At 45.7% G+C, this 26,398-nt stretch overlaps 1 protein-coding gene across 1 annotated transcript in view; it reads left to right on the plus strand.

The window, feature by feature from the left end:
* Positions 1–26,398, plus strand: part of Trpc7 (transient receptor potential cation channel subfamily C member 7) — a 133,782-nt gene that overhangs the window by 45,044 nt on the left and 62,340 nt on the right.

Consider the following 26,398-nt stretch of genomic DNA (forward strand, 5'->3'; position numbering starts at 1 on the left):
AATCATAAATCCTGAGGAAAATGTATTTCTTCAAGGCTCTGAGCCCTAAAAACAAAGCAGAGTTTTGCCAAGTGCTGGGGGAAGTCAAGCTTCAAGTTCAAATCTATTTTCTTAGCTTATGGAATGCATTTGTAACCTAACCCTGGAGCTTACCAGGTTTTCATTTTGCTTTGTTTTTAACCAAAGCACACAAGGCTCATTCTGGAACCGCTGAGACTTCCTCCAGCCTTGGCTTCAAACAAGCCCTGCTGTGGGGGCCGTGTGACATTGGGGAAGAAGAGCTTGAAGTTCCTCCAAGCTTTCAAGCACCCCTCTCTTCGCCAGCCAGAGTAGCTTCCTGCCCTCCACAGGGCAGGATGATGGGGTTTGAAATAGCCAGGAAATAGGAGACACTGCGAGTCTGCAGTTTATAGTCACAGAATTTGACTCTTATAAGTAATCACAACCATGCCTACCTTATAGACAATGCCCTTTTCCCCCCTGAAATGTAAATTCATATCCTCTAGCAAAACTGTAATTGAGGGTAGAGTCACCTAATAAGCCTGGATATCTGGCCACTTCCTCACAGCCCCATCCCTGTCATTGCCAGCTAAAGGTACAGACGATCTGACAGAAGAAGACAGACAGGAAACCAAGCTCCCCATGGTCATGATGGTCGGGGTCAGAATCAAAAGGTTCCATGAGGGAAATTATTTGCCCTAATGGAATTTTCCAGTTAAGGGAATCATAAAGGTCTCTGGAAATATCTACCATGAATGTCAAGTATCTGCTGCCTCCATAGGTGGGGAGATGATAAAGGACCTGTGTGGAATGCTAACCTTGCTGATTTCAAAGACCTCCAATGGGCAGATTCTCTCAGACCATGCATGCCATCATGCAAAGGCAGACAGCCCTGTAGTTTTTCTTGACATTTGTTCTATTGTGAATTACTAATGAAAATGCCTAATATTAGAAAGCCTTATGAATCATATAATGGACTTCCAGTTTTAACTTAGGAAATTGAGCATACTTTTATTAATACAGTCCTACCCTGGACATTTGAGTTGCAAATGACAAATATCAAGGCCAGTGGACAAGTACATTGCCTTTTGTACCTGATATGGATAGATGATAGGCAGGCAGGCAGGCAAACAGACAGACAGACAGATAGACAGACACACAGACAGACACACAGAATATAGAGCCTAAAGCCCTGCCCATGTGCTATCAGATTAGCCCATTAGTACAGAGATCAAGTCAGACTAGTTATTCTTGGTATTTTCACAGGCATCTAATCAGGTGTGACCATTAAAAAGAGAGACAGAGAAAACGATTTTATGTTCAAATGCATTTAGATACCTTGAGTTAAGCACAATCCGACAGATGCCTTTGCTTCAAGACACCACAGAGCCCTTAATATGTGTTACCACTCTCACAGAAAATACAGCACACCTTACAAGACCCCAGAGCTCTCTGTCTCATAGTGAAAAAAATTGTCCATTTTACCAGTCTGAGGAAGGTGAACACAAGCTCAGCCTCTCTGTCTAGAAAACGCTTGCACATGAGTGGCGTGGGGCCACTGTGCCTCGTCAGACACAGGGGTGGCACCTCTCATCTGAACAGTTGCCTCTTTGCAGGACTCACCCCTAACATCCAGCCCAGTGTTCATTGCCATTAGATGAAGACAAGGGAGCCCCTGGTAAATAGGACAACCCTGAGCTAGTGTGTCAAGAGACAGATGCCGAGCCTGACTCCCATACTATAGCCTTGTGGTCTCTGAAGTGATTTCATGTTCTATATGCAAAAGTGGATGCAGGAGCTTTTTCTTCATAGAGTCTTTGCAAATCTACCCTGGAAATGATGCAATCCCCTATAGGTCAAAGGGGTAGCACCATTACCATTCAGTGATGACTACGCCCTAGTGATGCCTCTAAATGTCCTACTGTCCCCTGAGACATTCTCCAACTTGTCCTGTGATATCTCCCCCAAGAATGCTAAAAATGGTTCCATAGTAAGGACATCATCTAGTATAAAATTCCTCTTGGAGCAACCAAATGTCTTATGGAGCTGCAACTACCCTCCATGACTTCTTCTTTAGGAGTATAATTCAAGCCAGGCATGGTGGTGCACACTTTTAGTCCTTGAACTTGGGAGGCAGAGGCAGATGGATCTCTGTGAGTTTGAGGCCAGCCTGGTCTGCAGAGTGAGCTCCAGGACAGCCAGGGCTGTACAATGAGACCCTGTCTCAAAACAAAAGAGGGTGACCCAGGCTCGGAAATGCAACACCTAAGAGACAGTGTTGGAGATGTGGCTAAGAGTGTGCCCAGTGAGGTCAGTTCTAGGTCTGACCATTTGTTAATGGAGTCCTTGAGCAGCCACTTAGACACTGTGTGCTTACTTCTCTCATCACTAACGGTAGAATAATGAGATCACAGGCTCTGATGAGCCACGGGTGGTATAAAATATGTGCACCTCAAATATGTCCAGACCTCAGCCACCTGTGGGTATAGAGGGGGTAGTGTTAATAAGCTCCTTGCAGCAGCTTACAGCCAAGGGAATACATTAAGGGCTCACTTGAGAACCTATCTGCTACCTGCCTCAGAGAGCAACTTCACCTTATTAGAAATCAGGTGTTTCTAATTGTTGCCTCACACCAAAGCTCTAAAGTGACTATGCCTGTACCCTAGAGCTACTCAAAAACAACCCCCAACTTTGGCATATAGCTGCTCAAAATGCTTCATCATCTTCTTGGGCCATAAGCCAACTGAATAAGCCAGCTTGTTGTCTATCTCTGTCTCAGATATCCTTCTCAAAGACCTTCCTCTTCCACAACCTACTGACTCTAAATAAACTTAGGACATTTCTAGGCACACCCTCTAGAAAGATCCAACTACCCTAGATCTCAACTTCAGCTCAACTGAGCCCAAGCTTCATCCATAAAGCAAACCCAGTATTTGGCATGTGGTGACTGTCACAGAGACCCAGAACCCGCCCTAGTGATGCACACAATTTGTCTAATGGAGAACACAGACTCACTCCTTTTCCTCCTCTTTATTGCTTCATGGGCTGTGAACTTAATGGGGTGATGTCTGCCTTCCCCAGGGAAATGTTTACCCAGGGTCACTACACAAAGGCTGATACAATTGTGGTTCAAGGCAGCCAGATGACTTCCAAAGCTGAGAGCAGAATTTGGCAACATCATGCATGTGGTATACTGGTTTTACAAGTATAAAAGATGCAAGAACAGGGGGGCCATGGAGGCTTGTGCAGTGGTTCCCAAAGGCTGCTGGGCCAGGCATTTGCATGAAGCTGTGGAAACGAAGCCCAGTTTGCAATAGAGACCCCAGCATGTTGGAGATGCCAGGATCTTGGGACATTTCCCTAGGTACTTGTTTTTTAGCAGGAAACTCAGTGACACTTTTAGAGTAGGCTTTTCTCCCCTCAAATGAACGTGGATTTTTCTCAAGATGAACAAGTCTTCCTGTCGGGGTAACTTTCCTATTGTTCCAGTACATAGTGGGGAGACTATCTTCACTAATCACAGCTAGCCCTCTCTCCTTTCCCTTCCAGTTCCCACATTCTTCAAATATTTTTGCTGCATTTACTGCGCTCTCTCTCTCTCTCTCTCTCTCTCTTAACCACAGACTTGAATAAAAGTGGTCAAAAGTGGCCCTTGCCTAGCCTACAACTCATGTCTTGAGATTTCTTCTGACAAACAATGTAGCCCATAATTCTGAATTGAGCTTCCTTAGAGCTATCAGATCACAGGCAGAATATAGCCAAGTACTTTGCCAGGGAAAAAAATGGCTTTTATCCCCTTTTCTGACAGAGTTCTTATTACCCTATGAAAGCTCATTAACTGGGCACCCCCTGTTCATTCTGTCCTTCTAAACTCCCACAGAATGGTCCATTAAGCTCTTCTTATAGCTTTTTAGGGCTTTTCTAACTCTAAGTTACACACACACACATACACAAATTAATCCTAAAAACCAGCTCAAAGGCCTACACACCACATGATCATCTTTGATACAGCAACAACCCCACTCCTAGTACCAATTATCTGTGTTAGTTTTTCTCAGCTTGGGACAAAAACACCTAACAAAAGCAATTTAAGCCAGGCGGTGGTGGCACATGCCTTTAACCTCAGTACTTGGGAGGTAGAGGCAGGTGGATCGCTGTGAGTTTGAGGCCAACCTGGTCTACAGAGGGAGTTACAGGACAGCCAGAGAAAAGAGAAACCCTGTCTCTTAAAAACACTTAAGAAAGAAAGAGTTGACTTTCGCTCAGTTTGAGTGTTCAGTTCATTACAGGGAAGTCAAAGACGCGGGGCCATGAGGCAGATGGTCACTCTGTATCCAGTCAGGAAACAGAGAAGAATGCTGGTGGACTCAGCTTGCTTTCTTGTGATGATTCAGTCCAGGACCCCAGACAGTGGAATAGTACAGCACACATTTAGGGTGGGCCCTCCCAACTCAGTTAGCACCCCCTAGGAACTCCCCAGCAGAGGCAGAGGTTTGTTTTCTAGATGATTCTACACTCTGTCGGATTGACAATCCATATGAACCATCGCACACACCATGCCAGCAACCTCTGTAACTCTGTTTCCCTGATGCTACCTCCTTTCAAGATTTTCTTATAAGCATAGTAACAGAAACTTGTAAAAATGTGTCCAGGACTCAACACCATGGAAGTCTTTCCTCAGCGGAGAATGCTGGGGGAGAATAGCCCAGGGGGAGAGTATCTGGCTACAGGAAAGACTCACTTGGTGATGGAGGTGGAAAGCATTTCCACCCACATCCTTCTACCTAGATTTGGGCCAAATGAACACTTTGTGCTCACTTTATAGACATGGCATAAATGGGTCCATTTTTCTACTGGAAAAGCTGCTAGAAGGAAATAGTGCTTGCTGGACAGCAGCACTGCATTGTAGTTAGGAGCCTGACTGCACACTTCTTGTTTCCCAGGTATATGGATATAGACAGACTCCTTCACTTGCTAGCCTGGGGGCTTCCCAGGTACATTATGTGCTGTTCTAACCTTCTAGAACCTCACAAATAAAAAGAAAAAAGGAAAAAAGTGAGGCCCAGCAGCAGTCCCAAGCAGTTGGCATTGTCTCCCTTGTGCATCCTCCATGGACAGGACACTGGGGAAAAGGCAAATGACCTCTGTTGAGTCCCATTTCATTTCCTCTGTCTGCACAAAGCACAGGCAAGGCCAGTGAACAAAGGGGACCTGGGGACACCAGGCCTTTCCAGAGGACATCTGAGGGGTCGGTCAGACAGGCACATGCTTGGGCAGACATTCCCCCACTGTGCTTCCCTGCAGTACATTGTTCTAGCAGATGCTCAGAGCGAACGTGAGAGCAAGCAGCCTGGCTGGTCAGGCACTACCCCAAACTGCACTGCATGATGCTGCTCACTGCCAAACCATGTTGGTACCAAAGCATCAATCATCAACCTCTTTGGGGATTTCTTTCCTCACTGTGGCTCTAGTCCAACCACGTGGCACCAAAGTGACCAGTGTCCATTCATCACCTGGCTTAGAAGTGCTGTCCTTTACTCAAGGCTTTCCTAAGCAGGAAATGTTAATGAAAGAAGGAATAATCTGAATAAATAAACGTGAATCGTGATCCCTTTTCTGCCTAGAAAAACCCCTAAGAACAGCAGTAGGGAAGTGCTGGCAGAAGCCTGCCTCCCTGTGTTGAAGTCTCAACACCCTGGCTTTTTAGATATGTGACTTTATATGTGCAATTTCATCCTAGGACCTCAGTTTTCCCATCTATATCTGAGAACATAAGACCTAAGAAACAATCTTCAATCTTTATTAGCACACATAATCTAAGCAAATGGTATGTACATAATAAATTAAGCAGTGGACAGTATTTATCATGTTGGTTTATATGCAGAACTACACCTCCAACTAGATAAGCACCTCTCAGTTCAGTTCCTATTTACAATATTTGGGGCCAGATCATTTTTTGCTGTGAGGAGTGTCCAGAGTAGCAGTCCTAACCTCCACCCAGTATCACTTCCCCTCCATTGTGCCAACCAAAATGCATCTGACATTTCCAATCTCTCTCTGAAAACAAAGGGGACCAAAACACTCTCTGTGGGAAAATTCTGGACTCATTTCCAGACTCTGGGCCACACAAACCCCTTAATTCTGAGCCTTCAGGATAGAACTTTATCTATGTCTTCCCTAACAGAGCCACCTGGGAGCTTTGTGACAGAGGCCTATCCCTACCGTTTCCTGAGCAGCTAGCCTGAAGGGGAGTGCATCAGTTAGTATTTTTAAAGCTCTCAAGAGAGTCTCAATTTTGGAGCATGAACTCACAGTAGGTGGGGTCCCTCTGGAAAGAGTATACATCCTGCATATCATGTGCCGAGCAGATGAACAGACAGAGTGTTCAGTGGGAAGCAGAGGCCTTGCTGCTCCTCCAATATCTGTAACTGGTACTTGTGATTAAAAACACATCTATCAGAATCTAGATGAAGTTCAAGGCTGGTCCCAGAGTATGGACTCAACACCTCCAATACCTCTACTATCAACTGTGTCCCTCTGGGTTTGGAAATCTAGGGAAACATCTTGCTATCCAGGAAACCCTGGCAGTTTCACAGGTGAGTCCCAGGGACTCACAGTCAGAGAGAAGCGACGGGGACTTTGCCTGAGGGTTTCAGATCATGAAAGAAATCACTGAATGCTTACAGCTCGTCTCAGGCATGCTCCCATCTCAGTAACCTGAGTTATTACTGCACCCCCACATTCTACCCTTCCCAGCTCAGAAAAAAAAAAAAAAAAAAAAAAAAAAAAAACAGTCCGTCAGTCCCTCTACCCTTCTGCAGGTTGTAAAATGCCTGAGAAAGTTTTCTCTGATAAAAAGACACTACTGTTAATTTGCAGAAGGGATCCCGTGGGATCCCTGGTCCTGGCTGTGAGAGCCAATGCAGAATATAGCTGTGGTTTTTTACCTATTTGCTCTATGTAAACAACTGTGTAAATTGTTCACAAATTCTTCAAAGCACTTTTCTCTTTGGTTATCATGTTCCCTGAGCCACATAATTTTAATGTGTTCAGTTCTATCCACTGGGTGCTGTGTTTATTGAGATATTCTGAGCTTGATCAGGATTACATTCTGATTTGAGGTACTAGCAAGTAGGAAAGAATCTGAAGGGCATTTACAACAGGAACATAAACTCCTCAACATCCCCAAGAATACATGCAAACCATTTACTATCACAACATGCAGAAAAAAAAGAACTATTTTCAAATTGTCATTTTTACCCCATAAATCAAAAAGATCTTAGTAGTCTCCCCTAAGGACCTCTGATAGACTTAATGCTAAAGACCAAATGTACATTTTGATCACATTTTTGGTTCAAAATTCTCATAGATTTAAACTTTTAATGAGGAATTGATCTTTCACAAATTCCTTCCATTATGTCCCATAATGCACCATTTTTTAACATTCATCTGTCTAAAGACACTTGCAAATATTCTTTATGGAAGGGGAGTTTTGCAAGTATAATTTCAGATGAGAAAGTTTGCTTAATATGGATGCATTAGTTAATGTACTAACTGTCTGAGCCACAGTTGACATCATGCCTGGATGGTATTAGCCTCTAAGTGATCATCATACATCTTCTCTCTCCCTTACACACACACACACACACACACACACACACACACACACACACACACAAATGCACACACACATGTAAACACATACATGCACACACAAATGAACTCACAGTAATCACATCAGGTTATGTCCAAGCTTCAATCTGCTACCTCTATATAAGCAAGCCTGACTGCCTTTTTCTTAGGAGCTCAGTCTGTGACCATCCCTGAAAAGCAGAGCCTGAGGCTGGGCTCATGTGCTCACAATTGTTCACAGGGTGATGTCAGGAGAAACCTACAGAAGTCGGATGGAGTAGAGAAGTGAGTGATGGCTTCCAAGAAGTCTAGGAGAGTGACTAGCACTGGAGATGCCCGACAGGAAGGCTGGAGCACTCATCTTTCACACAGCTCTGTCAGTGCTTAGATGCAAACTTCCTGCAAGGAGAGTCCATTACCTCCCAGGCATCTCTGAGCAAAGTGGCTCCCCCGGTGGGGATTCTGAAAGAGTGCATCTCTCTTTGAGTGAGCCTTCAGCAACCCAAACTCCAGCAGCCAAGGATGGGCACTCTTGCCTGGTTGGAGATCCTGGAAGGGTGGCAGCATCTTTCCCCACAGAACTTTAAACCTAGCCATTCCCCAGGGCCCACAGGCTACTGCGTGGCTTGGTTCCTGCCTTCCTCACTTGCACATCACACTGAACTCCCTCCCGACCTCCCCGATTGCCTGTCCCTCTTCTTTAAACCCTCCACACCCCACAACAAAGTCCCTTCAGATCTCCCCTGACTCAGAGGGCATCATGATATCACCATCTATCCCTTCCACACAGCCACTCTCCATCCCAGTGCCATCCTTTGTGGAGAACATCATATGTTTCATATTTATTTATTTACTTTTTCACTCAACATGTAAATCCTGTGGTTACAGTCTATACTGTATCCTTAACTTAGGGCAGACACAGGCAAGTAGCCTCAAAAATATTGTTATCACTGAATAAATGAGTGAATGTTCACATCTGAGCTTTCATCCAGTCACTTTTTTCAATGAATACAACAGAACCTCAAGTTCAAGGTGAAATGCATTCCTAAAAGCTGTGGGAGAGACTCATGGATTCTCTTGAGGCTTTAAGGGGAGGAGCAGACCACAGTCGAGTGTCTACATTAAGCATCATACACCTTAACTCTCAAACTCCCAGTCCCTGGAAACCAGTTCTTGCCTCAATGGCCTTACTGTACTTTTAAAAAGTAATTTGAACATAAAATTCCATTTAATAAAAAAAATTAGTTATTTGAACTCCAAATTGCATCTGAAGAAATCAAAAAATTAGTATCTAGTTATTATGTACTTGTTAGTATATTCAAAATAATAACCTATATAATAAGTATGCTGATTATAGAAATAAAGTCTTACAAATCACCCTCTTACACTTCTTATTCCATTTACTATGGGATCTAACTGGGTGCACCCTGTGTGATTTCTCTGGCTGCTCCCATTTTCATGGGTGTTAGCAGGTAGAACAAGCTGGGAGAAGAGGTCTGCTCAGCTGTCTGAATGATATGACAATAAAGAGGACCCAGGATGTATATGATAAAGGGCTACACACAGGAATCTGAGTCCAGACTTTCATCAAACAGTAAGAAGAGGCTAATTCAGACAAAAATGCTATGGGAAAGTGTCATGGAGAAAGAGGCAGCTTTCTAAGTCTAGCTTTGAAAGGGGGAGTCAGAAATGAAAGGAGGAAAAGGCTGTCCCCAGCACAGGAAACATGGGCTTGCAGATGGTCTGGGGGAGGGGGGGGCCTGGGGAGCAGGAGGCGACATGAAACGGGGGAGAAGCCTGGAGTGGGAAGATACATGGCTGTCTGGTGGGGAGGGGCTGAAGAACAGTCTACTTTAGAACAAGGAGCGGCTGTGAGGACGGCCTCTCCAGAGAGGAGTTTTTATATCACTTACTTTGTTTATTATATGACATGATAAAAATAAGAAAGATAATTAAAAGTAAGACAATAACATTCAATCCTATACCTCAGACATCAGCTGTTTTAATTTGTTTTCAGTCTAATTCTTTCCTGTGTGCATACATATATTAACATACTTTTAGCTTTAGAGTAAATAATTTTATAATTTGATTCATTATTAGAATGGAAATGTTTTTCTGTATTTTTTATAGGTCCTCTTTCTGTGTTAGCAGATGACCAACATACTGTTATATACATTTTCTCTATTGTTCACACTTATAATATACTTGTATCTCACAGCAGTATTGTTACATTTCTCATTGCTGTGATGAAGTACCTAACAAGGGGCTGGAGAAATGACTCAGCAGCTGAGAGTACTCACTCTTCTTGCAGAGGAGCCAAGCCTGGCCTCCAGCACCCATGCTGGATGGCTCTGTAACTCCAGCTTTAATTTGACACAGCCTAGACTCACCTAAGAAGGAAGTCTCAAGCAGAGGAATTTCCAGCTCAGATGGACCTGTAGGCATGGGGCATTACCTTGATAGCTTATTGGCATAGGGGGCCAGCTTGCTGTAGAAGGGACCATTCCCTAAGCAAACAGTCCTGAACTATATAAGAAAGCTAGCCTGGGTCCAGGAAAGAGCCAGCAAGCAGCATTCCTCTGTGGTTTCAGCTTCAAGTTCCTGCTCAAGCCCCCGCCCAATTTCCCTCAAACATGGGCTATGAGCTGAACGCGTAAAGAGGAAAGAAACCCTTTCCTCTAAAATTGTCACAGCAACAAAAAACAAACCAGAATAGATGCTATGAGACAAAATAGAGGGAGTGGAGTCTGTGGACAATACTGTGTCCGAGGAAAGAATGTGTGTTGCTATAATTTTGGAGGTAGAAAATATCAATTTACAAGTCAAATACAAAGTCAGTCTAGAAACTTCAGTGAGAGTCTGGTCTACCAATCATAGGATAAATTGCTCAGATTCATAAATCACCCCAACAAAAGTATAATTCTGGTGAGGGAAGTAATGGAGGCCATTTTACGAGCATGGAGGAGTTGCTGGTAAAACCGGGCAAGGCTGAAGGAGGCCTTGGGGCCCCTCACAAATGGGGCAAGACCAGAGCAGAAGACAGAAGAAAGTAGCAGAACTTGAGAGCGGCACTCAGAAAGAAGGGAGTGGAGTAGTCCTCTGACAGGTGCCAGCAGAGGCCACCCTCTTCTTCACATACAAGCCACTCTGTTTTCTAACAGAGAAGGGAGCATGTCACCTAATGTCATTGAGCTAGGGAAAAGCCATGCAGAGACCCAAACTCACACACATACAGTTCCAAGCTCTCTATTCTGAACCCTTTGCCACCATACTGCACGGCCACACTGTGCTGGCACCAGGGTGATAGGAAAGCCTTCCTTCCCAGGAGGCTGACAGAGTCCCTGTGGTGACTGACTTCCCAGAGGTCTGCAGAGATACCTCACCTCTCACTAGTTCCTCCCCTACCCTCCTCATCCAGTTCCCCTGGGTCACTTTCAATTAAAGCAGCATCATACAGGTTTATCTTTTTTTAATTATTTGTTTGTTTATTTGTTTATGTGTAAGGGTTTTTTGTCCCCATGCATATCTGTGTGCCACATGTGTGCCTGGCACCTTCAAAGGCCAGAATGGAGTATCAGATCCCACGGGACTAGAGTTCCAGACAGTAGTGAGCTGCCATGTGGTGCTGGGAATTGAACCCAAACCTGGATTCTCTGCAAGAGTAGTAACAGCTCTTAACTCCTGAGCCATCTCTCCAGCCCCATGTATGGCTAAATAAGGACCTTCATTCTGAGGGCAAAAGGGAAGTGTTACGGTGTTGGCTGACTTGGAAGCTGCTTTTGGTGACTACCAAGCTGAGATTTGGTGAAATTAAGATCCTTTAGAGTGGGTTTACAAAGACAGATTTCAACAACCAAATCCATTAGCATCCATTCCGGCTCCTGAGCTATTAACAAACCACCACCCTGAGAGAGCCGAGGGCTCACTGCAGGGACAGGGGACACACACAGGCACATAGTGTCCCTCATAGTTGTAATCTATCATATTTGCAGACTGTGCAGTTGTCCCCAAACCTCCTTACATAGCTGTTAAGAGATTTCTCCCTAAAATAATTGAATACTTTCCCCAAGAAACGCATGTCTCTGAAAGGAAAAAGAAGGCCCTTTTGACATGATGTGGAGAAAACCTCCCCATGGAGCAACCACCGGGACCCCAGACCCTGGTGGGATGACTCAGAGCCACCTCGAGTGGATCCTTCAGCATTGTTCTCCACAGCTCACCCAGTGCAGGGACAGCAATACTTTGCTCATAAAGTTCTAGTGTGCAGTAAGTCCCAGACAGAAGTGGCACATGGCACCTTGCAAGTGTAATCTTTAATGAACTGTCCAGACCCAGTCAGTGCTCATTAGGAGACAGGCTGTAGGCCGTCTGAGCGGCAGGTGAGGCACTGCCACTGTGGTACTGTGTGCTGCCAGCAGAAAAGAGTTCTCCTTCTCACCTAGACCTGTTGTCAGAATTATTTTATTATGTCATGCAGTTCAATATGTTATCTGAATACGTTTATATGTAAGGTTAAATAGACAATGGGTGGAGAAGCAGGCATAACCAGTAAGAATCTGCAAGGTAAGAAACTTCCCAGTTCAGGACTATTGGTACAGATCCCAGGGCGGCAGCCATGTCTGGGCTCACATCCTGGCTATATGGCCTCAGTTTCTTCAGTTGAAAACCAAAGCACTAAAATTACACTTATGGCATAAGGTTCTTGCAAAGATTAAAGTAATCAATACATCAAAGTCATTCGAAGCATTTTAAATATGCAATAAATAGTGAGTCATTCCATTTTCTGCTTTCCCTTGAGGATGTGGATCTGACTCAGTGTGCCCCACCAAGTTTGCCAAGAAATCCTGTCTCAGTCTGGGTTGGGCATCCTCTACTTGGGTCCAAGGATTCACCTGTATCCCCACAGGAGGAACTTGACTCGTGCTTCCTGTGGACACCTTAGCCACTACAAATGCTAATCACCAACATCTGGCCTAGCTATGGCTCCCTGTTATCATTCAACTATTTTTAGAACATCCATGGAATGCTAGGACAGCAGGTACCAGGAATGGGTACAAAGCAGACAGGAATCCTTCTCTCCAATATATTTCAGTGAAGAAAACCCTCTGAGTCAGATGGTGCTGTGGCCCTAAACTTCCACAGAGAACATCCTTGGCCCTGCTCTCCAAAACAGCATTTAAATGAAACCTGTGTGTACCATCCATGGGAGTCTCCCAAACCCTTCTCCCTTCCCTGGGTCTCAGGAAATACAAGCAAGTACTCAGTGGGCCTGCATCACCTGAAACACCCCGTGATCTGAGCTGCTTTCTGCTCTACAGATACGACTGCACAGAGCCCTCCTGTCCGTGCCCCAGGAAACCAAAAACCAAAAGCCACCCTATCTTTCAGGATGTGTCTTCAGCTGGCAAAACAAAGCAAGCTTGTCTCCCAAGCAGGGTTTTTTTTCAGATGCCAACCACACACAGGGGCCAAAGTAGGAATGCTCAGGGCAGGGCCAGCAGCAGCAGTATCACACTGCTGTCTGACGGAAGAGAGACTAGGAAGAAATGAGCAAGACTTGAAGAGAATAATTGCAGGAGCCACATTTCAGACAGAAGGTGGAGAGGGGGAAGAACATGGACCACAGGTGCTGTGACAGGGAGGGCACAGGGGAAGGACAGGACACAGGATGAGCCTGAAGGCAGAGACCAAGTGAGGAGGAGGAGGGAAGGATCTCTTGCCTGAGCCTCCTAGAGTGACAACCTGGAATGTTGGGCATGGAAACTGAAGAAAGGTGCTCCAGTTAGCTATGAGGATATAAAAGTTAATGGCTTGGGAAAACAAGTCACCGCATCAGCTCACAGTTACTCAAGTCAGTAAGTCAAGCAGGGCTCAGTGAGGAAGTTGTCCAGGTGGAGATCATATGCTCAGCCATATTCACTGGCGGCTGAACTGAGTGACCCTCCATGGCAGCTACCTTCAAAGGAGCCTTCCCAGGACTGAAGGCTGGTGCTAAGGATTTCTATGACCCCTCCTTGAGGCCTTTACAGCATCACACAAAATACAGCCACATCCCATTGGCCAAAAGCGATCACTGAGAGCTAGACCAGCTCTCAATGCACAGCTGTCAGGATGACACTCCAGGGTAACCAGAATGGGAGATACTGACACACCACCGTCTTTAGTAAAATGCTATCTATCTCAAGAGAGGCAATTCAGGACTTCCTTTGTTGTTGTTGTTTTGTTTTTCGAGACAGGGTTTCTCTGTGTAGTTTTGGTACTTGTCCAGGATCTCGCTCTGCCTCCCGGGTGCTGGGATTAAAGGCATGTGCCACCACGGCTCAACAGGACTTCTTATTTTTGAAGTGTACCAGATCAGTAGAATGAATCAAAAACTCATTATTGAGGCCAATTGTCCTATCCCTGAGCCATGCCCTGAAAAATCCACATGTGAGTTAAGTATTTAACAAATATTTGCTGAGAGACTACTCTATCTGCTAGAATTTAATGAACAACCCTTGCTCTTAAAGATCTTGGATGTTAGCATGGCAGTAGATAATAAATGCATAACCAATTCTAGTAGCAGCTAAATGCTAAAAGATAAAGTGAGGGAACAGGACTGGAGAGATGGCTCAACAAGGAAGAACACTCTTCTCTTGCAGAGGACCCAGGTTCAGTCCCCAGCACCCACATAACAGCTCACAACCATTTGTAACTCCAGTTCCATGGGATCTGATGCCCTCTCCTGGCCTCTATGAGTACCAGGCCCAAATGTGATGCTCACCACACACACACACACACACACACACACACACACACACACACACACACACACACACACACGGAAGGAAGTTAGGAAGGAAGGAAGGAAGGAAGGAAGGAAGGAAGGAAGGAAGGAAGGAAGGAAGATAAAGTGGGAAAAGACAAGAGGGAGGGACTGAGTAGAGGAGGAGTAAGGTCCCATTTTGGACAATGTTGAGGAAGACTGTGTGCATGTCAGGTTTAGGGAGGAGGTCAGTGGGGCTGGGTGGCAAGGCATTAAGGAGACAGTGGCAGAGTGCGATGTAGGTAAGTGCCAGATTACCAACAGTCTCGTGGATATGGGAAGAGATAGGGAGTTTTTTCTCATCATGAAAAGCAGCCATTGGTCTGGCCCCTTGTCAAGCTGCATGAGGCCCAGATATGAAAAGAGATGCTTCCTTGCCAGCCAAATACTCCTCCTTTTTTGCCTTGGAGTGGTGGAAAGGCTGGCAATGGCAAAATCTCCCATCAGCCAATGCACCACCTGGCCTTTGATCTTCCCTGCTGGATCTTAGAGCCTTGGGGCAATGTCTGCTTTAGGCTTGATATTATGTGACTAGAGGCCACCCAAGCCATGTCTGGAAAGAAACATAACAACAATTCTGCATAGCTCCAGATGGCTTTGAAAATTCAATTAAACCCACAAGTAGCCCAGGAACCTTCCCCATCATAATTATATTATTGATCATTAACATTTAAAGAGGCTGCAAACAGAACACTGGACGATACAATAAATTATCATTGTCCACTGAGCAAGCTCAATGAATCAGGTGCTTCTGGAGCCTTCTGAGACTGTCTGGTGCTATCATTTAGAGGATGTTGCTCTACTCTTTAGTGCATGGGGTGCAGCAGGGGTGGCAGTGGGGGCAAGTCTGTACATGTAAGAACTTCCTTTCTGGATATCTGGTCCACCCCTGTAAAAACAGGTCTACTGAAGCTTCTCCTAGCAGCCAAGGCACCAACTTCCTGACTCATGTTCAGTCTCCATCTTATCAAGGCATTTCTCAGAGAAGAGAACAATTAAAATTGAATGGAAGACTTGAGTAGTAGAGTAACCATGGTATGTATGAGACAAAATAAACCAACATCAACCAAGTGTCAGTCATGATCTGTGCCAGGTTCTTGGTCTAAACCAGTGTCTCTCAACCTGTGGGTTGCAACCCTTTTGAATAACTCTTTCATGAGGGTTGCACATCAGATATCCTGAATATCAGATATTTACATTACGATTCATAACAGTAGCAAAATTACAGTTACGGCATAGCAACAAAAATAATTTTACGGTAAGGGGTCACCACGACATGAGGAACTGTATTAAAGGGTTGCAGTGTTAGGAAAGTTGAGAACCACTGGTAAGCAATCATGTTCTTTAAGATACTTGAGTATGAAAGGACAGCATAACATACAGAATTACTAGACACTCCTTAAAAACGCCTTTAGAACATCAGCCTCATTTGGAAAGAGGCTTTTGGAAGAGAAGGGATTCATTGACAGCACACACCATTGTTTGCACGGGGCCCAAAGCCACATGGAAAAGGATTTGAACTCTGCCTACACTGGATCTACCTTAATTGGCCAGAATGGTGCCAAGAGGTAAAAGACCATGAAATGCAGTCAATTTTTAAGGAAAATCTGAGAAAAAAAAATCCCAGAAATGCCAAATCTGGCCAAGAAGCAATTGAGGAAGATGAGCAGTGGTTGTGAGGTTAGAGCCCTCAGGCCCTCCTCAGCCTCCCTTCTTCCAACAAGCCACAAGAGCTGCATGCAGGGAGCCAGGAAAACTGGCTCTCTCCAGCCAGCTTCAGGGATGGCTATTTACAGAGTCTCATAAGGGGAAGAGAAATTAGCAATCCCTGCCTTGGATGGTCAGAAGCAGAGGCATAGACACCCTAGCCCTGGAGAAGAGAGGCTGTGAAGCCATGGAAGCTACACTCTGCCTGGGGCGCCATTCTCAGAAGCCGTGTTTATAGACTGCCATTTAGGGAAAATGTAGGAGAGACAGACATTTCTCATTATTAGTAGTGACCTAGAGACCGGAACAAAGGACAGGAAGTGACTGTCTTTGCCCTACAGTAAAGTCCCACATGCCCACGAGCAGTATGGTCCAGAAGAATTCAACAACACCCAGCATCATATGATGCTTCCACCACACTCAGAACTACAGAAAATCAGCTCCTGAAGAGCAGCAGGCAGAGGGCTAGCCACACCTGCCATCAGCACAGACCAGAGTACTAACCTGAGAGCAGCCTGAGCATGAGTGCAGGGTCTTACGGGTTAGCAGAGGCTTGCCTGGGGGTTAGAGCAGCTTACCTGGGACTCTGTAAGCAAAGCAGAGTTGATAGGCTGCACCAGCACATTTAGGAGCAGGTGGAATACCCAGAGATGAGAAGCTGGGAATTCAGCTCAGTGGTGGAGAGCTTAGTCATGTATGAAGGCCTGAGTTTGACCTCCAGCACCACAGTGTGTGTGTGTGTGTGTGTGTGTGTGTGTGTGTGTGTGTGTGTGTGTGTGTGTAAATAAATAAAATGAGAATACAAATACATAGGAGTCTATAAGACTGCCATCCAGTCTGAAAGACTGAAAGGACTTAGTACCATAAAGACTGAGAAGTTAATAAACTTCCCAAAGGCTGGGCCTTAAGCATCTAACCCACTGTCTTCTGTGCCCAGAGCTGTGTGCCAAGTGCCAGAAGCATTTACTGCACATCTGGTGGATGCATGGACAACGCTCTACCAACACAACCAGGTTTATATTCATCAGCAGCTAAGACCTAGAGCATCAGGGTCACACACATATCATTTCTAATTCTTAACCAATGTCTATTGAATTTTTCAACATTTACATCTCAAAATATCACAACATTGGCAAGAGTCACATTTTGTGGTTTGAGAAACCCAAATTTTAAATTTAAAACTGATGGCACTAAATTCCAAGGACATGCCAAATGTAAAACTGCATATAAAAATAAGTATCAAGAGAACTAAATACAGGCAGATATGATATGCAGAAGTTGGCATTATTGTATAAATTCATAGGAGATGAAGGTAATTTTAAAGTATAATTATAAAATAATTACATAAAATGAAATACGATTTTTTCTTTATAAATTCAAAGCAGATCAAACGCATCACTCCTGAGTCACGTACACGCTGATTGGCAAGAAAAATCTGGAAAAACCTAGAAATATTAAGAGATAACCCTAGATGATTTCTCATAGACTCTTTCATCCAGTGCAACTGATCTAACATTTTTTCTGATAATACAAGGGAGTCTTTTTGAAAACAGTGTGTCCACCCACCCCACCTGAGCTCCATCTTCCTAGGCTGGAATTTCTATGCTGGTCGCACTTATGGTTTGTATTTGGTGAAAGCATTTCCAGTCTGTCTTTGTCTTCTTTCATTTCCCTAAACACAGGTACAAATTCCATGCAGACTTCCTGTATTGCTATCAATAACTTTGGGCATATGTTCCTGTTGATAAAGTGTTTGAATTAGACTCAAGGATTACTCTTGCAAGAAAAAAATGCTGCCTTTGGTGAAGATCAAATTTCTTTCTCTACTTATGAACTACCAAACAAAATTTCTCTGTTGAGAAAAGCCAGCTCTGGTTAATTAAAATTGTAATGCATGACAAAAGTGTTTTATAATTATGAAATAAAATATGTCATTAAATATTAAGAATTGCCCATAAATCACAAACTAGATCAATGTTCCTAAGCCAGTGAGAGCTCCTATGAGTGAGCCCTGGTCATGGATGGCCCTTTAATAGACAGAAGAGGTGACTTGATCACTCACAACCCCTGGGACCAAGACTGGCACCTGGCAGACCCCATGCATGTCCCCAACCCCGTGGATCTTTGCACCCACAGGGCAGCACAGCCACAAGAGAGCTGCTGCAGAGTTATTCAACAACCTGGCCGGTTTTCCAGCCACAACCCAGCTGCAGGAAACTCTCTGGAACCGCAGCCCTGCCTAGTAGGACTGTCAGGTGGGATCGGGCAGGGGTCTGAGATCCTAACTAGGCCCCTCACCAAGGCACTTTTAAGGGTTGAGTCTGCGTTATTTGAGACTGTAAATCTGAATGACCTTTCATGAGACTCCAGGCAGAGGACTGATCAGGCACTGGGGCCATCAAGAAATCACTTCCTGATACTCTTGTCTATAAATGGGAGGAAGAGTCTGGGGTTTTGTCTTTAGCATGACAACTTGCTCCTTCTAAGAGGACCAAGTTGGAATAAACTGGCTTTGAGCCTTCCCCTTGCATATTCCCCTTGTCTGTCTGCACTGGAAGTTTGTTGACCAATGAGCAGGCGCAGAGAGACAAGAGCTCTACATCATGCTCAGTGGTGAGGCCCTGCCCATGCAGACCTGGAGAAATCACCCCCCTGCTTTGGATTGTTTGTCTGATTTTAAATATACCTTTTAGAAATGTGGGAAAACAGTTCAAAATAGTGCATTTGAAGTCAAATCAGCCTGGATTGAAGACCAGATCTTGTTATAAACAATCACTTGTGGAACTGGCTACAAGCTAGTGAATTCTGTGTCTCAGGCCCACAGAAACCTACCTATTTGTGACATCGTGTAAATATTTCTAGTTGACTTCTAAAAACTGAGAGACAAGGAGAAGTAGGAGATGGGCTTAATGCTCTGCTATAGCTGGAAAACAGGGATAGAGCGAGCTCTAATAACTTAACCTGTTTCTCTTTATCTACATTTGCCTCGGGCTTTTTACCTTTCTCTCGTTCTGTACATCTCACTTTCACTGCCTCTCATGGCTGCCTGGCTTCTGGCCCTGGCTGTGTCCCTCTCTTTCTTCTTCGTTCTCTCCTCTTCTTCTCCCTTCTTCCCACATTCCTCCTCCTACTTATTCTCTCTGCCTGCCAGCCCTGCCTATCCCTCTACTGCCTAGCTATTGGCCATTCAGTTCTTTATTAGACCAATCAGCTGCCTTAGGCAGGCAAGGGGAAACAAAGCCAACACATCTTTACATAATTAAACAAATGCAGCACAAACAAATGTAACACACCTTTACACAGTTAAATATTCCACAGCATAAACAAATGTAATGCATCTTTGCCTAGTAATATTCTACAACACCTACCTGAATGGGTGCGATAAAATATTTGTGGAAGTAAACAGCCCTCAGAGGTACACATCACCCTTGCTGCCTGGTAGAATACCAGAATGTTCGGTGAGAAGTTGCATGGTAGGACCCTCAGTTTTGGAAATAACCAAGAAGCATGCTGGAGTTGGGTGGGTTAGGGGTGCAGAAGTGGAGGGGAGGGGCAGGGGAGGCTACAGTCAAGTACAGCACGTGTATACATTCCTAAGAATGGAACCTCCCAACCATGAGCAAGATGCCTCATAGACATACAGTCAGGAGATGAAAGATTTTAAAGGTAGTACTATACAACAATATGGGGCAGGCGGGGAGGGGGGCTTAAAGACACCAGAAGTTACAAGTCCCAGACTGTAGCCAGAAATCCCCTGAGCTGAGTTCCAACTCATCCCCTGACTGCTTCCATTTTCTTAGGCCATCTCTCCAAATGGCAGTATGAATTGCCTACTGGCAAGCTCATCAAACTCTGGTCAATGGCCTTTGTGAATGAAGAAGGTTGCCATTACTGTGGCTTTCCAATCTGCTGGTAGTTCTAGACTAAAAGTAAATTCAGTGGAGACATGAATTCAGACATTTGCCTGCTTATCCTATCTGGGAAGAAAGCAAACCTGTATCCTCTTATACACCTGTGCCTCTTCAGGATGTCATGCCATGGCCAGGAGGACTGGTCCTCCCCAGCACCATGGATAGAACCGTGTCTGCAGTGTGGATGCAGAGGGCTTTGGCTGTGCCGGTATTTGTGCCCACAGCAGCCCCTGGCCTTGCTTTTCTGTCCCTTCCCTCTTTCCATCCCGTCGGCTGTTTCCCTCGTCAGCCAGCACTCTGCCATGCTGCCCCTTCCCTCTGCCCCAAACAGTGCCAGTGACGGAAGGAATTAGCACGGCTTCTTCTGCTCATCAGGAGGAGGAGGGCAGAGGTCCCTTCCCCCATGTGGACAGAGCCAATGTTCCTGAGTAAAGGAAACACCAGGGGAGACACCCAAAGGAGACTCCCTGGATGGAAAAGCACTTGGCTCTCTCTGTAACACAGCTCACAGTCAGAGGCCAAGCTTGGCAGGATGAGTGCCAGACTGTGGCCGACCGGGGGGAGAGGCAGGATAAGGATGTAGTCATGACTGGGTAAGCCGGCATCAAGGGTGAATTCCAGCCCTGGCTCAACATTCTTTCAACTGTTTCAATACCGTCAGCTTTAAAGTGAGTGTTACTGTTCCAACACGGGATGATAAGGAGTCAATGAAAAATAACTGGTAATATGCACATCTATCCCAGGGCCTGATACATGGTGAGTTCTCAGTAAATGTTTGCTTTCCACTGTTTTGTGACAAGGCACTAAGATCAGGAGAGGTTAATGTCCAAATCAGCCAGAGGAAGAGAATTCAAAGTGTGTCATAGAATAGAAATAGCTCATGCTTGGAGCCAGATGGGGCCTGGAACCTGAACACTCTCCCAGGGCCTGTGAGCCACTTGTGACAGCCCAGCCTTAGTTTCCTCAACTGAAATGTGGAGAAGGAACAGAAACACTAGACCATGGGAACAGACATGATGCCTCCAGTTTGGAAGGTTGTGAGTACAATGCAGTTAGCATGCCATCTAGAGTGGAACTTCAATAAATAGCAGTAGGAACAGGCTGTGCTGTTCAGACTTCATGTCGCCTGATGCCCATGCTCATGGTCTTCTTGCAAGAACTGATTTTCTGGGCTCCCCATGCCAAGCTCACTACCAGTATCCTCCCTGGCCTAAACTCAAAATGAAGAGGTAACAGAACTATGAAAACGGCCCTGGGGAGGACCAGAGAAAAGCTGCAGTGGACTCAGGAGACATCAGCTGGAAAGCCATGCCTACCTTCAACACACACTGAGCCATTGGCACTGCTGAGCACCCTGCAAGTATTTTCACCTCTCTCCCAGACCACAAAGCTGAGAGCAGGGTGTTCGGGGCCAGACATCTAGGAGAGGTCAGATCTCGACTTTGAATCTGGGTGTTCCCACCTGGAATCTACACACTTAACCACGAGACAATGCAGACAGCGTCTGCAGGGTAAGCGTGGAAGGAAGCAAAGCAGCGAGATTCCAGAGCATGTGAGGCGCAAGATGCCAGAAATACAGAGACTTTCTCAAGAAAGAGAGAGAGAGAGAGAGAGAGAGAGAGAGAGAGAGAGAGAGAGAGAGAGAAAAGGAAGCCATGAGAAATGGTATTAGGGGCATCCATATGATCCACGGTCTGAAGGCAGCCTGCTAGGAAACTGGAGGGCGTCCCCACTGAGCCACACTCCACTTCTAGCCACAGAGCTGAGCTCTGCATGGTCCTGGTTGAAGACCAGGACTCCTTTCTCTGCCCCCAATACTGAAAACAATCTCCAATGAGAGGAGTCTCTGGGGAACGGTCGGTTGAAAGAATAGAGAAATGAGCAAACCGACAAACAAAAGTAGAAGTAGTGAATTATGAACCTCCGTGTCTCTCTTTCCCTCACAACTTCCATGACTCAAGAGTGTGACCAAAACCTTCCTCCAGAATGGGAGGAAAGAACATTGTTGACACTAAGCCCAGGACTGTGCATGTTCCAAGTAGAAAGTAGCATTGTAGATGATTCCAAGTCCCATCAGCTAGCCACACTGAGACAGAGCTTGATGGCTGGTACCATGTCTGTCTTCTCTCAGTTTCCAGAACAGAATTTTGTGATTAAATGCTGCTGCATAAAGGGATTTTATTAAAGTGGGGACTTTGGTGGCACATCTGTATGAAAGAGAAGTATTTTCCCCCACGAGGTCTGAATCCATAAGATTCTTCTCCAGCTAAGTCACTCCTCAGCACATCACAGCACATATTGTCAGACCTCACTACTGTGTAGATGAGGCCTAGGATCAGAGAGAAAAATCTAGCCATAGGGATGTGGAAAACACACAGCCTCACCTCTTTCCCTTCCCTGCAACACATGGAACTTCTGGGTGGGAAGGAGTGGGGTGTGGAGGGAGGGACACAGCAGTTACTTACAGACAGAGGGCTTCATGACCTGCAGCAGGAATACCTATGTGTCAGATGAGTAGACTCCAGGGCCCTCCTGCCTGCCCCAGCAGGGAACAGCTCACTCATAAGCTCCACTTTCAGGGGAGAGAAGCAGGAATGACAGAGGAGGGGCCTAATGTACCCATTTAGTTTGCATGGGTTGCATGTATTAACACCTCAAGAAAATATCTGATGAGACCAAATCAGAAGTCAAAAATAAGGGCAGGAGGATAAGGAAAGGACCAAAGAAACAAACGGGGTGTGAGGGGAGGAAGAGCCACTGTGTAATTGGCTTTTTCTACTCTTTGGGGCCTGCCACCCAGCTCCCAAATAAATACACAGAGACTTATCCTCACTTACTAATGCCCAGCCTTAGCTTGGCTTGTTTCTAGGCAGCTTTTCTAACTTAAATTACCCCAGTTCTCTTTAACTACATTTTGCCTCTTGGGTTTTTACCTTTCTTTATTCTATATGTCTTCCTTCCCTTCTTCCTCCATGGCTGGCTGGGTGGCTGGGTGGCTGGGTGGCTGGCTGGCTGGCTGGCTGGCTGGGTGGCTGGGTGGCTGGCTGGCTGGCTGGCTGGCTGGCTGGCTGGGTGGCTGGCTGGCTGGGTGGCTGGCTGGCTGGGTGGCTGGGTGGCTGGGTGGCTGGCTGGCTGGGTGGCTGGGTGGCTGGGTGGCTGGCTGGCTGGGTGGCTGGGTGGCTGGGTGGCTGGCTGGCTGGCTGGCTGAGTGGCTGGCTGGCTGGGTGGCTGGCTGGCTGGCTGGCTGGCTGGGTGGCTGGCTGGCTGGCTGGCTGGCTGGCTGGCTGGCTGGGTGGCTGGGTGGCTGGGTTAACTGGCCCCTGGCGTCCTCCTCTCCTCCTTTTCTCGCTCCTCCCTTTTCTTCTCCTGAGCCTAGATTTCTCCTCCTATTTATCCTCTCTGCCCACCAGCCCCACCTGTTTCTCTCTCCTCCCTAGCTATTGTCCGTTCAGCTCTTTATTAGACCCATCAGGTGTTTTAGACAGGCAAAGTAACACAGCTTCTCGGAATTAAACAATACATCATAAAAGAATGCAACACATCTTTGCATCATAAACAAACATTCCACGATATAGACAAATGTAACACATCTTCAGCTAATATTCTACACACCACTGGCTTGTTCTGATTTGCTGCATTCTAATGTAACGCCAGGTCCTGTTTCCAGCACTCATCCCATGACTAGACCCACTTTAGAGAACACAGCTAAGCATGGAAAGAACCAAGACCAACCCTCCAGCATCCAGCCAAACTTGACGCCCGGTCAGCCCAGCCACAAGCCCTCTGTTTCCCACCACCACCAGGAGAGCCTCAGGGCTTGTCTGGGCCTTTTATCTGGGCCATGGGAGTCAATATCCCAGAGAACACCCCCTACTACATATTTAATAGGTAGCTAAGGGATTCTTGCAGATCCTCTACAGCTATTATTTTTAAACATTGGCCATTTCCTTATGGGTGAATTTAAAGCAGGAGAGAGAATGAGCGAGGGGGGGTCCTTTGAGGTATGAAAGAAAAGTAGACCACAGATTAATTAAAACTAAAGTGCAGGTCAAGGGTTAGCCCATATGCCAGGAGTCCTTGAGAACTACCCTCACAGTCTCAGCACATCAGCAGCACCAGGAGGAGGGGGATCACTTTTAAATGAGGCTTTATTAGAAACTAGCTTTGGATACAAACATTATATTAACCATGAGTGTGTGAGGACAGGCTGCCAGGATGATTGGCTTGGGGTGGATCTGAGAACTAGACCATGCAAATTTGGTCTTTCATACCTTGGGGTCTTATTTCCCAAGCTAGTGAATCCCAGTCCATTGTAGAGAATTTGGCCTCAGTGTCACAGCCTACCTCTCCTTGCAGTCTAACTTCTCTTAGCTCCCTCCACCACCCACTCACCGAAGAGTTCATCCAATTACAGATCTGGCTGGATTTCATTTCTCCCACAAAGCTGCTTGGCCTTATGTAAACCCACCTTAACATACTCAACTGCAGCTCATTACAGACTCGGCATTCACTGGAAAAGTCAAGGCAATCCTATCAGCTCTTCCCCTGGAGGGCTTCCCTAAAAGCAAGCCATGCTCTAGGCCAGAGTGGCTGGGGGCAGGAACGGCGCGGTCAAAGCTCTTAGGATCTGCACCTTTTGATCATTCCATCCTCTGTGAGCTAGATAACAAAGAAACGAGCCCAAGACAACACCAATTTTCTGAGTTCCGTCCTGGTCTAGTCCTGAGCTTTTCTTCCATGGCTCCTCTCTGGGCTCGCTTCGGAAGCTCTTCTTCCTGCCTCTGTCCCTTGATTGTGTGCCCTCGATATGGTTCTCTTTGTGTCCTGGTGGTAGACTTCATTTCTTACTCTTACCCTCCTTGGATCAAGGATGTTATTTTTCTGGGCTTTAGAATAACAGAGGAAAATCCTTTAACCCACACTGAACTATCTGTCACTGAGTTATCTTCTGAGGACTGCTACAAATGTAGAAAAGTGCCCATGGACAGGCAGACAGCAATTCGGCTTCAGCTATTAGCTACTGTCAGCTTACTGGGAGCGGATTATAAAGTCTATCTACAGATAAACACAAAATTGGAAGCTAGGTTGTTTTACTGTGGGAAAATAAATGTGCCTGTGAAAATCAGAAAATCTGCCCTGTGGTCAGGGCAGAGTCTCAGAAGAGCCCCCCTTCTTTTAGTTGAGACCACTGTCTTCCTCTTGGGTGAGCAAGGGAACATGGGGATAGATGGTTCCCACTTATTCTCTCAAAACCTTGCTGCCCAATCACAGAAACTATGAAGTAGGCTCTCCCTGCAGAGAAGCTCATGTAACCATAGTGAGAGCCTTCCAGGGGAGCAACAGTGTAAGAGAGAGCCATAGGGGAGTCAAGTGGTCCTCCTCTAGTCTCTCATCGGCCAAAGTCCCACTTTCTGTTCGGACTGAGTCTCCAGAGCAGGACCATTTCAGCACCCAGCCAAGGCTGAGCTGAAAATGACTTCCCCTGTGTTCACACAGCATTCCACTCTAGATCCACGTTAGGACTAGACCCAGAGAATTCCAGTAACATCTACACGATTTCCTGTCACTAGTTGCACTTTGCTGGGAGGAAAGGGGTCAGGGTATGAGAGCACATGCTGGCTCAGGGTTCCTCCCTCAATCAAGGAGAACTTTTTGGAGGGAAAGACCACAATGGCTGCTGTAAATCTACAAGCCACGCTGCATCTAACACTCAGGTAGCAGTATCATGGGGGTCAAACAACCACTGCCAGTATCCTCACAGGTAGTCTGTTGATACTGTAAGTTCCCAAAGATAGAGACATGTGCATGCTGCCATCTGCACTGAGAACTTTCAAAAGCTCTATTTATATTGTTCTTATAATGAAGAGGGAATGCTTTGCATTTCTCAGAGTCATTGTGCATGATCCCTCAATACCCAGTGAGGCCAATGAGAGGAAAATGGGCACCTCATGCTCGGGCTGAGCCGCAGGAAGGCTTGTAAACGGTCTGTCTTCTCTAGCTCATGGGAATCCTCAGGGGGCCAAAGGACAGGCCTGCCAGAAGCAAAAAAAATGCCTTCTGTCTGCCATGGAGAAAATTAACAAGTACATCAACTTTTCTCAGATTTAAACTTTATTCCCACAATAATTATTAGCTTAAATATTGCTTACTATCAGTTACTCTGGCCAGGATCCAGGATCAGTTAAATAGATGGCCAGGTAGCAACAACTGTCCACAGAAAAAGGATAATTTTGGTTACAGCAACTCAAGTGAATGTGCTAGATCAAGCAGAATAAGGAAGATTTTGTCTACAGAGACACCTAAGGATAGTCCAGGAGAGCCCCAGACAGGGACATACATCATC

This window comes from Peromyscus californicus, unplaced genomic scaffold, assembly GCF_007827085.1.
Source record: "Peromyscus californicus insignis strain IS unplaced genomic scaffold, ASM782708v3 Scaffold_8__1_contigs__length_139910024, whole genome shotgun sequence".
Taxonomy (NCBI): domain Eukaryota; kingdom Metazoa; phylum Chordata; class Mammalia; order Rodentia; family Cricetidae; genus Peromyscus; species Peromyscus californicus.